Here is an 11622-nt window from a genome sequence, read left to right on the forward strand (position 1 = left end):
CACCCACAGAATTAGCAAAGTTCCTTCTGGCACTGTTAGATATTTAACAGTACAGAGGGATTTAAAACGCTTGTTGATGCACACACTGTGCTGTTATCAATAGACATGTCCATTATCTGTCATTCCAAGGAAGTACCAGGCTTCCAAAAGCTCTTTTTAACAAAGGCAAAACAAGCTGAAATGGTGCTGTATTTTAAACCTTTTAAATGGAAATAGGAACAGAAAGATATTTAAAGTGTTGCCGTACTCAGGGGGCAGATGCTGGCATATAGATTCATAAAATCATACAACAGTTTGGGTTGGAGGAACTTTAAATCCCACTCATTCCAACCCCCTGGTGTGGGCTGGCTGCCCTCCATCAGCTCAGGCTGCCCAGGGCCCCACCCAACCCGGCCTTGAGCACCTCCAGGGATGGGGCACCCACGACTTCTCTGGGAAGCTGTGCCAGGGCCTCACCGCCCTTCCTTCTCCCTCCCTTTCCTGCACAGTCCATCTCAGAGCTCCTGCCCCCCACAGCTCCGTGTTGGTGCTTATCCATACTGGGGCCAAATGCCCATTTGATGCCACAAATGCCACTTTCCCTCATTTCACAGCTCGGTGTGTGGAGAGCAGCATTTGCCCCGCAGTACATGCACCGGCATCCTGCACTGGTATGGCTCTGCTTTGGGAAGGACAGTGATCAGATCTGAGGATGTTCACATGAGTATCACAGCAGCAAGGTGATAGCTGACTATTTAGGACCACTCCTCATGGAAATGTGCTGTTCTGAAGTAGGGGGGACATCAGTGAATCAAGAAAGATTTTGGGAAGCAAGGAGTAAATACCCACCACAACAAGCAAACATGTGCCATCGCTAAATACGACACTCGTGGTTTTCTTTTTTATTGGGAATGGAAGCGACTGGCTGTGATTAGTGGAGAATAAGGAGTTCATCTCGCTTTGTAAATGGAGGAGATGGAGCAAGAGGAAAAGCAGGGCTCCTATTGCATCTAAGGCACCAGAACTGGCATCCTATGACGCCAAGACACTATTTGCCCTGGCATTGCTAGGGGCAATGGCCATGAGCTCAATGCTCCCCAGCAGAAGCACAAAAGGTGGCTTGGTGGGAGTGGAGATGAGCAGGTGTCTGGTGCATGGCCCTGAGGCTGACAGGGTGAGAAGGGTGGAAACTGCAGCTGGAAAACCTGCTGAAGAAAATGGTGAACTAAAGGATTTGTCATTTTTTATCAGAGAGGAAGTGCCCAACAGCCGCCTCCCCATCCCAGGACATCTCAGTGCAGGAAAGAATGCTTCTTCCTCTGCCTGTGCTTGCTGGTAGGCCTAAACAAGTCTCCTGCTGTGTTCCACGGCTTGCTGAAGTTCTCCAGTTGCTACAGAAATAGAAATAACCACTGGAGAAAGGGAAGGCAGAGGAAAAAGGCACAGGAGTGCAGCGTACACAGAGACATTTTTGAGGAAGCTTTAAAAGCATGTGTGTTAGAGGGAAGGTGACAGCAGATGAATACAAGATGAATGTAGATTCTGGAGGAAAAGACAAGAAGGCAGAGTTGTCCTTGGGCTCTGCTCCACCAATGATGCTGTATTTGCAAAAGAGCTAAATGAGAACACACCGGTTGATGCAGTGCAGAAGGTATTTTCTCTGCTTTTACAGTGAGAGTTGCAGGTAAACACACCTGTGAAATAGGAAAGCAGTGCGTCCAGCCCTGTGCTCTCAGTGTGTGGGTAACATTTCCAAGCCTGAATGCAGCACTGAAAGCAAGATGGGTACTTCCAAGCAGAGACACAGCTCTGTGCCTGGCATAGGTGGTGCGAGATGCTGTGAAGTTCAGTGGCTGCTGGCCGCCCAGTCCTTCACAGCTTTCAGCATACGTGGAAATGCTGTGCCCCATGAGACAGGCTGGGGACAAATGAAAAGGTTTAATCACAAGATATGATCGCAGAGCTGTATTTCTGATGTGTCCGGACAAGGAAGGGCCTGCCTAGTGTCATGGTGTCACCCACTGGGTCTGAGAAGCTTTTGAGCCACTCCAGTTGCTGTTCTCTTCCCTCTCTGTACTGTGGAATATCCAAATTGTGAGTGCTGTAAAGAAAGCTGAATGATCCCATCCTCCATCTGTCTCATTATAGAAAGCACCCTGTGACAAATGGAGGAATCTCCAGACATCTCCACTGTTTTCAGTGGCCATCTCATGTTTTCATGGCCATCATTAGAGCATGGATGGAAGCAATGCTGCAACAATTTCCCTGACCCTACAGGAGTGGAGAAGGGAAACAGCTCTGCACGCTTTGAATACTATCTGCTCCTTTTAAGCTTGTGTGCTGTTTTAGACTCAAACCAAAGCTTCAGCAGAGGCTCAGAGCTCCGTCACACCTTGGTGGCCATGTCCTCTGCTCCCTTTCCTCCTCCTGCAGTGGTTCCCATCAACTGGCACCTCCTCCCACAGCCAGGACCAGAGTGGCTGACACCACACAGAGGCCATGCACAGATGGGGACATTGCTGTGACAGTCACCCCTTGGTGCACTGATGCCCACATACTGTTCTTCATGGTGATCCTCATGTGGGTTTGTCTTCTCATGGTGTTTGCTGTAACCACCAGATGCTGGCTGTGTTATTTGTGTCTCCTCCTCTGACAGTTGGTGAGGGATCTTTAACAAGGTCTGGGACATCCACGTGGTATTATCCCGTGCTGAAAGGGGCAAAATCCTTGTCCGAATCAAACATGGTGCGATGCTCTGTGCAGTAGCAGAACCACAGCTCTGTGGCTCCAGCACAGGCTTCTCCCTGCCCACAATGGAACCCCAGCACTTCGGAGAAAAGAGTGGACCAAAGGCACCCTCACTGCCTGCAGCTGGCACTACGGGCTGCTTCAGTAGCTCCTTCTCTCTTGTTCTATATGTGTACTTTTTTTAATAGCAATTGTATCAGTACGTACAAATTCTGTCCATCTTGCAGACAATCTGTTCCGAGAAGAAGCAGTAGCCTTCCTTACCCACAGCAGCCAGCTGTACCAGAAGCCATTCCCAGCAGGAGCCTCTCTGTCCAGAGCCACAAATGGAAGTGGTATTTTAGGGAAAACATTTGTTCCCTCCATTATTTCTACCTGATAGGGACAGGACAGCCACCCTGAAGGGCACGTGGGCTCCGCAAAGAGGATGTGCTCTGGTGGTCTGTGCAGACAGCCCAGGTGATGAGGAGGCATAGAAGGCACGAGATGGTCTCCATGCCGAAACCCCTATGGAGAGCAGCCGCCAGCACCCCCAGCTGCAGTACTGCCTCCTGAGAGCCAGCAGCCTGCAGCAGAGCAAATGGTGAGATGTGATGAGCTGCAGCGCTGAGTGAGTCATACATGGCTCTATTTCTGAGTTACACCTGCAGAACTGCTGACAAAACTTCAGTTCAACCCATGCAAAACCTGAATTTCAGGTTGCCCAGAGGCTGTGGATCTCCTCCTTGGAGATCTCCAGAAGGTGCCTGGCCATGGCCCTGGGCACCCTGCTCTGGGTGTCCCCGCTGGGGCAGGGGTCGGGCAGAGAGACACAGAGGGCCCTGCAGCCTCATCTGTTCTGTAACTTTGTGAATGGAATGAGAGCAGAGTCAGAGCCTTGATGGTCTTTGGAAAGTCACACCAGCTTCTGGTGAGAGAAAACAGGAGGAGATGCAATAATAACACGTCACTGTGCCATGCAAAAGGATGGAAGACAAATTTCACAAGGGTCAGAAAAATGAAATGGGTAACATTCCAAAGGTAAGACTTACCTGCACTCAGAAACCACCAGGGTTGGCATTTACCCTCCCAGGGAAATTGAGGAGGGGTTGTAGTAATGACAACTGTGGGAAGGTGTCTGCGCTGTTGATGGGCTCACACCTGGAAGTCCCTGCTGGCTGCCCCCCACCAGCTCAGGCTGCCCAGGGCCCTATCCAACCCAGCCTTGGGGGCCTCCAGGGATGGGGCACCCACAGCTTCTCTGGGCAGCTGTGCCAGGGCCTCACTGCCATCTGAGTAAAGAATTTATTCCTTATATCTGATCTAAATTTCCCCTCTATTAGTTTAAAAGCATTCTCCCTTGTCCTATCACTACTAGACCATGTAAAATGTCAGTCCCCTTCCTGCTTATAGGCTCCCTTCAAGTACTGGAAGACCACAATTAAGACTCCCCGGAGCCTTCTCTGCTCCAATTTAAAACTCCCTCAGACAGTCTTCATAGGAGAGGTGCTGCAGCCCTCTGATCATCTTTGTGGCCCTCCTCTGGACCTGCTCCAAAAGCTGTGCATTATTCTTGTACTGAGGGCCCCAGGCCTGGAATTAAGTTTCTTCAGAGTGCTGAAGTGAAGCAGAGGGCATTTGTGGGCTGCCCAAAGCTCTGCAAGGCTCTTGCATGCAGGAACAGTGATGGCCATGAACTTTGAATCTGGGAAGAAGAGATAGGGAAAGGGGATTAAACTGATGAGGCCTCAAAACTGTGCACCGCAGCAAGGAGACACCAGGCATTTTGGAAGCATCATGCACTCCCTATATCACTCTTCCTGGAGCCTCCAGTGATATCTGGATGTCCCTGAAGGATCCAGAAGCAATTTCACATAGGACTCTGACTTACTAGGAGCCCCTCCGAGGAAGTCTCTAGGGTTAAATTCAACAGAAACACTTGGTGCTTCAGTGCTGTTAGTGTTCTGTGAAGCTCATGAAAATCCCTTCTCATGGGATTGCAGAGTGGCTGAGGCTGCCAGGGACCTCTGTATCCCTCTGGCCTAAATCCTGCCGAAACAAGGGCATCCAGAGCAGGGTGCCCAGGGCCACAACAAGGCAGTCTTTGGAGATCTGCAAGGAAAAGGACTCAAATCAAGTGTTGGATGAAGTGCAAGAAAAGGTGGTTATCACAGAGTTTCATGGGTTTTAGTGGAAGAAGCAGAAGAGATGGAGATGCACCAGTACGTCTGTGCACATGAGCACCTGTCTTGCCCTTCAAGAAGAGTGAAGGGACTTAAAAACACAGCCACACCTCAAAGGGACCTGAATACTCCTGTCACTTCTCCCTGAGCTCAAGGTGACCCCATGGCCAGCAGCGATGTGTCAGGTGGGACCAGCTGCAGGAGCACTGGGCTTTGGGTGGCTGCATGGTGGGAGAGAAGCAGTGGTGAGTGCTGGGGTAGGGATGTGGGATGGATGCCCTGGGGCACGAGAATGGGCACAGCACAAAGAGAGCGGTCAAAGGGGTTCCCTTCGAGGAGCTACAGAGGAATTACTGTCTAATTCTGTGTAGTGACAGGGAAAGAAATAGAGCACAGCACCAGTTCCCGAAAGGGATAACAGTGCCACAGAAAGCTGTGAAGAGAATATTAAAGTGAGAAAACTGATAAGCTGTTGCTGACCAAAAAGCAGTAGTGGGAAAACCACTGTAAAATTAGATCTTTCTGGTGGTGCCTGATGTCCGGCCAGGGCTGTGCTCCTGCTGCAATGCAGAGCTCACCTCAGCTGGGAAGCAGATGGCCGGGGAAGCCCAAGGAGCACTTCAAGGGGATATTTATTTCCAATTTAACTATATCTTTCACATTTCACATTTCTCTCTTTGAATGTGCTAATGCTTTGCTGAAATCAATACTAGTCTCAAAGAAGTCTCAGTGCATTAGTGGCACATAGCTTATATATTTGTCTATAAAAGAAAACAGTGATAAGCTGTTCTATTAAGTGCGATTTCAGGTTCAGCAAGTCAGCAGCTGACATTTATCACATTGGTCACGTCAGCGCCACTTATCTTTTATAACCAGATCTGAAAGAAAGATTGTGTGCAAGACATTTCCCCTGGCAGCACTGCCTGCTCCTGCCTGGGAGGTACAAGGCTGTGCTACTCTCGCACAACAAGTTTAGGCATCTTCTTAATTAGGAATGAATAATAAGAATTAAAAAAAGAAAAAGAGAAAGAGAAAGAAAGAGAAAAGCACCTTATTTCACGTGATTAAGTAGATAATAAAAATACAGACTACCCTCAAGCACAATCACTGATGAAACATTTGGGCACTGAACAAACAGGCCAATGAGAATGTTAATATATAAATGAAAGTCTCATCTAAGCAGCCAAAAACCTGTCACTATCTGGGAGGAATGCACAAGGAAGAACAGAGACCTAAGGGGAAGGCTTGTCTCTCCACAAGGGCGCGGGGCTGGGGCCGCATGCAGAGGCTGGAGCTGAGCACATGTTGCAGCACTGTGAGGCACTTTTTGAGCCACACGACCTCCAGATGGGGCGAGGGAGGCTCCTCACAGCTGATTAAGCCCTTAGGGTGTAGCATGTGTTTATGGGGAGTGCCATGGGATTTCCAGCTGGAGAGACACGCTAAACCCTACAAACAGGTCTCCACAGTATCAGTCTACTTGCAGCATTTCCAGTCACCCAGAAGTGCTAAACAGACTTGGATGCACCAACAAGATCTTTGTCTTGCTCCTGATGGTGTTGCTTAATTTCCTAGCTCTGGTTCCAATTCCTGCCCTGCTTCGGGTCCTGCCATTCTGTTTTCAAAAAGCACAAGTGGTGACAGATGTTCCTGACACCCGCAGTCGCCATCCTGGCGCAGATGTCAGTAACTGCAGCACTGAGTGCACTGCGGGACGCCTGCGACAGCACAACTATGTATCATGCAGGACAGTGATGAATCTGAGAGCAGCCACCCCGGTGCCCTGGCCAGAGGGGTGCAGAGAAAAATTTCCAGCGTAGAATCATAAAATCATTAAGGTTGGAAAAGACCTCTAAGATCACCTAGTCCAACCATCAACTCACCCCCACCATGTCCACTGAACCACGTCCCTCAGTGCCACATCCATACACATTTCTTGAACACCTCCAGGAATGGTGACTCCACCACTTCTTAGTGCAGCCCGTTCCAGTGCATCACCGCTCTTTCTGAGAAGAAATGTTTCATAATACCAGACCTGAACCTCTTCTGGTGCAACTTGAGGCTGTTACCTCTCGTCCTATGATCTATGAATGCACGCCTGGTGGAGACAAGGTTCAGCACAAGCTGAATGCAAGGCAGCGCCCTGTGTTTCCAAGGGCTGGGAACACAGCATTAGTTTTCCTCTCAATTTCTAAGTGTATTTTCTGCTCTTTTAATGACTGAGCTTAAACAGGAAAAGTCTGGGAGAGTGTGGGGTAACTGAGCAGATACAAACTCAAGCCAGTTATTTTGCTTAATTTATTCTACAACATGTCTGCATGGACATTAGCCAGGACAGATCAGCTGGGAAAACTTTATTTGTCACCTGGGCAACCGCTAATGTCCCCCAAAGAAAATGCTGTCTTGTTCTCCTCTGTATATTACTTCTCTTAATTAGCATAATCTATTTAATCGTCTCTTTGATTTTTTTGCTGATGGAGGCTGAGAAGCATCTGCTCTTAAACTTGGCCTTGCCTTTGTCTCCTCCCTCCTATGTTTAAACACTTCAAAGATTTTCTGTTAACCAGAAGTTGTGTCAGCATCAAAGACATGGAGATGCTGTGCCAGTGACCTGCAACCTGCTCTGTGGCTGCTCTTTGTGTCTTGAAGCACTGCTGCCATCCTCACTTCTGTCTGTGCCTAGTCTCTCCTGGTACAGGGTATTTCAACCAGAGGAAATAACCTGGAATTTTCACATGGCAGTGAGTTGGCTCTGCAGAGCAGTACAGACGCTGTGACGTGGCTCAGAGCTCTGCTCCAGACCGGTGCTACCCTAAACACCAACACCTCCGTCTGGTCTATCCTTCAGGCCTACTCCAACTCCAAGTATTCTGCCTATAGGAGAGAAGATCTTCTTTAAAATGTCAAATAGTCTGTTGCAGATATTCACATCTTTACTGGATACGACCCTGGGAATCCTGACATAACTTGAGCAGAATTTTGGATCACATGCTGACTAGGAGACCCTTCCAACTTAAACCCCTCTGTGATTACATGACCTTGAGGCAAAGGATTCTGTGGAGGCGTGCGGGATAGGAGTGACCTTGCCCTCCATACATGCCACAGCAGCATTGCCCTCTTCCAGACTGGGAAAGGATCTTCTTCCATACTCTCTTCCACACTCTTCAGAAAATCGGCTTGCTTGGCAGTGCTGAGGAAACAGGGAGGCAATACATGGAGATTGCTCTATGCGTGTCATAGACAAGGGCCCCCAGTGGGGTACACTCATACACTGCAGTTATCTCCCTTTCCTAACCAGCTCTTCAGTAGGGGTCTGGGTCAGCTGAATGCACAGATGTCACCACCATGATATGAATGAGGGCTGAGCTGGTGGTGGCTTTGAGATAACAACATCGTGGAGCCAAGCAGGCTCCAGCTGCATTTGTTCAGAGTAAATGATAGAATCAGAATCATTAAGGTTGGAAAACACCGCTAGTCCAACCATCAACTCATCAGTGCAGGGGTGATCAATGCACTACAGCCTACAGCTGTGAAAGCTGAGTGATTCCAGTGATTCAGTGTGTCTCTGTGTTTGTGTGTCATGCTAGTACAGCATGGACCCCTGGTAGCTTTTGGTTGCTTATGGTCACTGCCATGGAATGTATGGTAAGCAGAGGGTAATCTGAGCCCTGCAGTGGGATCACCTTGTTGGATCCAAAGATTCAGTTCCATTGCCTGTCTTCTCCATTGTTGTAACTATGCCGAAACTGTGCATTTTATCTACTGAATCCCGCAGTTAGAAATTTGGGATTGCTTTTTCCAGTGTATATGAAAAAATTCACATGCTAATGTGTACGTTTTGCAGTTTTAACTGGAATGAAAAATGTGTCAGTTCTGCAAATCTGGGGTGCAAAGATGCAGAAAAATCTGATTCCTTCTTCACCCAGATGATGGAGATGAGGTGCAGCAGGTGCCATGGGGCCAGCTGCACCTTGCCTCTTTGTGTGTTGGGTTTCATGGGCAATCCTGAATCACTGGATGGAGCTCTTTTTTAATTTTTTTTTTTATATTCATGAGACTGAATTTCATGCACATTTCTCCTCTTTTCTTCTAAATCTTGAATACCTGCAAACGTGTTTCCATGTGGGGGGAGATGTAACACCAAGGAGCTACACAGACTCTGATAAGATCTTATCGCTATGAGGCCTTGGGAGTCTGGAGACAGGGCTAAAGTGTAAACAGGATGCTCCTTTAGTATGCGCAGCTAATCTTGTCACATCTGAGACAGTTAAGGAACCCTTTGTTTGTTATCAATGTTGTTTGGAAGAACTTAAGGCCAATTAACCGTGAGTGGATTTACTGCTTGCGAGTGGAGGATATATAAGATGTATGTTGAACACAATAAAGAGGCTTACTATTCTGATGCTACCATGACTGAGAGAATTCACTAACGGGACTAAGCGCCGACATTTTCAAATGCTATTGAGATGGTTGCAGAGGTGTTTGTTGCATAATTTATTTAGAACGTGACTTTGGAAAAAAAAAAAAGTGAGATGGAAGGGAACTGCTTGAGCAGTAACACTTCAAATATTTCAGCTGTCTTCTTTGGATTTCTTGTTTCTTTCTTTTCTCTTGTTTCTTTTTTAATGTTATTAAAATGGCCTTTTGCCCTTCTGTTCCCTCCTTGTCAAGTTTACCTGGACTACAAGTTAAAACAAGCCTTTTCTTCTATTCTGTAATGTAGACTTACTGTCAGAGAAGAATGGGCCTTTTCCTCTGTTATAAATATAATAGACAAAAGACAGCCGGTAATAAACCATGTTCCATTTCCATTGAATTACTGGAGTGGTGAGAACTCATAGATCTGTCTGGAGAGCCAGGAGTCAGCTGGGAATGGAAAGGTTTCAAGTGAGAAACCTCACTTTGCTGCACTGGTTTTGGTCATCACCATACATTTGCAGTGACAGATGGTTCTTGGCTCATTTGCCGAGCCTTGTGGTGTTGCCCAGGTTCCACCACAGGGCTTTTTAATCTCACTGACTGCTAGGAAGGACTTGGAAGTCATCTTTTTTCACAATTAGACATCTGAAGGATGCTTTGCTCCATTTTGTTATGTTCAAGGGCTGCCGGTGCTGCTGTGCAGCAACATGAGCCTTTTCTCAGCTCCCCACCAGTGCCTAGGATGGAGCAGGGTACATTTTTCTTGTCTTCTTTCTACCTGCAGTATCATCTGCCAGGAGTCAGCAACAGAGCTTTCCAAACACTAGTACAGGTTCCTCTGTCAGTGAGTCAAGCTGTTCTGCTCTCCAGTCTCATACAGGTCAATCCTTTGGTGGAGGACATGAGAAACGTCTGTCTGATGGACCTGGTACTTGCTCCTGCATTCTCTCCTCCACAGTACCTTCCCTGCCACAGACACCGCCAAGCAAATAGATTTCCCTCAGACCATGGAAAGGAGTTTGAGAGCTGGCAAAGTAGGCTCAATGTAGTCCCTGTATAAGCAGCATGGGTCTTAGTGACCCAGGTGTGGAAGCCAGTCAGATCACCTTGTGCTTAAAGCCGTGACAAAAATAAGCTGGGAAGAACCTCAGGAAATCACAAGAGTGGTGGCCTTTGTTTCAGCCGCTTCCAGTAGAGGTTTGTCTAATCTGTCAGAAGTGTTAATTAAAGTTCAGGTCTGCTCCGTATCATTTATTTCAAATTGCAGGGAGAGAAGGGCACCAGGTTCAGCCTGTGTCCTCCCTGGGGCACCCTTCACTGTGACTGTCCCACTTCTCCAGCATGAGCATGTCAAGCACCAGGTGAGCTCTCTGGGGATGCTGGCAAACATATTCCCTCTGAGCAGGTGATTCACAAACCTGTTGAAGTCCTGCCTCCCTGCCCAAAATGTCGGGTGGCCCCTGTGCCAGCGCTGCCCAAGTTTGGCAGCACACAGGGCAAGCAGGAATGCATTTCCATCAGCATCTGATCATGCAGATGGGCCTTCAATACCAGCTACCTGTTCCATATGTGTCTGTAGACATCAAACTCTTCCTTAGGCCTTTGCTGTTGCTGAAACCCATGATACTAGTTTCACCTTACCCAGACGGTGAGGGAATGGTGTTACTTGGGACACTTCTTCGGCACACACACTCACAGGTGAAAATGCAAACGGAGCAGCAGAGTGCATTCAGGGAAGAGCATAGACTTGAAATTGATCATATAAGTCTGGAAGAGAGATACCAACCACCCAGCTTTCTCTTGGGCATGATCCATGCCACAGGACTTCCCTGTGCACTTTCCTGTCCTAATTTCTGTTTGAACAGAAAATAACCTTTTCCAAAGTATACAAATCTGAAGGAAAAAAGAAACAGTAAAGGCGAATTGCCCAACAAATTTAATAGCCAGAAGAGAAATGAAAGTATTTCCTTCCTCTGGAGGGGGACACTTGGTCTTCAATGTACACAATATATTCCACAGTCCCATTCATTTTACTTATGAATTACTCTGCTGGAAGTCCTTATTTTCCTGCTACCTTAAATTTATCTAGGATCAGATACTAGTCACTAGAGCTCCATTTTAATATCGTTGTACAAATTGATATATGTGTTCTAGATTATTATACCTTAGTCTTCCCCCTGGATCTCAAAACTTTCATGCCAATATGTAATTTGTTCTCATTAGCAATATCTTGGGACCTCCATGTGAAGGGACCAAGAAGGCTGGAGCTATTAGGCTTTAGCTAAGACAAAGAAGGGAGATGCAATGGTAGGCA

Source organism: Numida meleagris, chromosome 1 (assembly GCF_002078875.1).
Source record: "Numida meleagris isolate 19003 breed g44 Domestic line chromosome 1, NumMel1.0, whole genome shotgun sequence".
NCBI lineage: Eukaryota > Metazoa > Chordata > Aves > Galliformes > Numididae > Numida > Numida meleagris.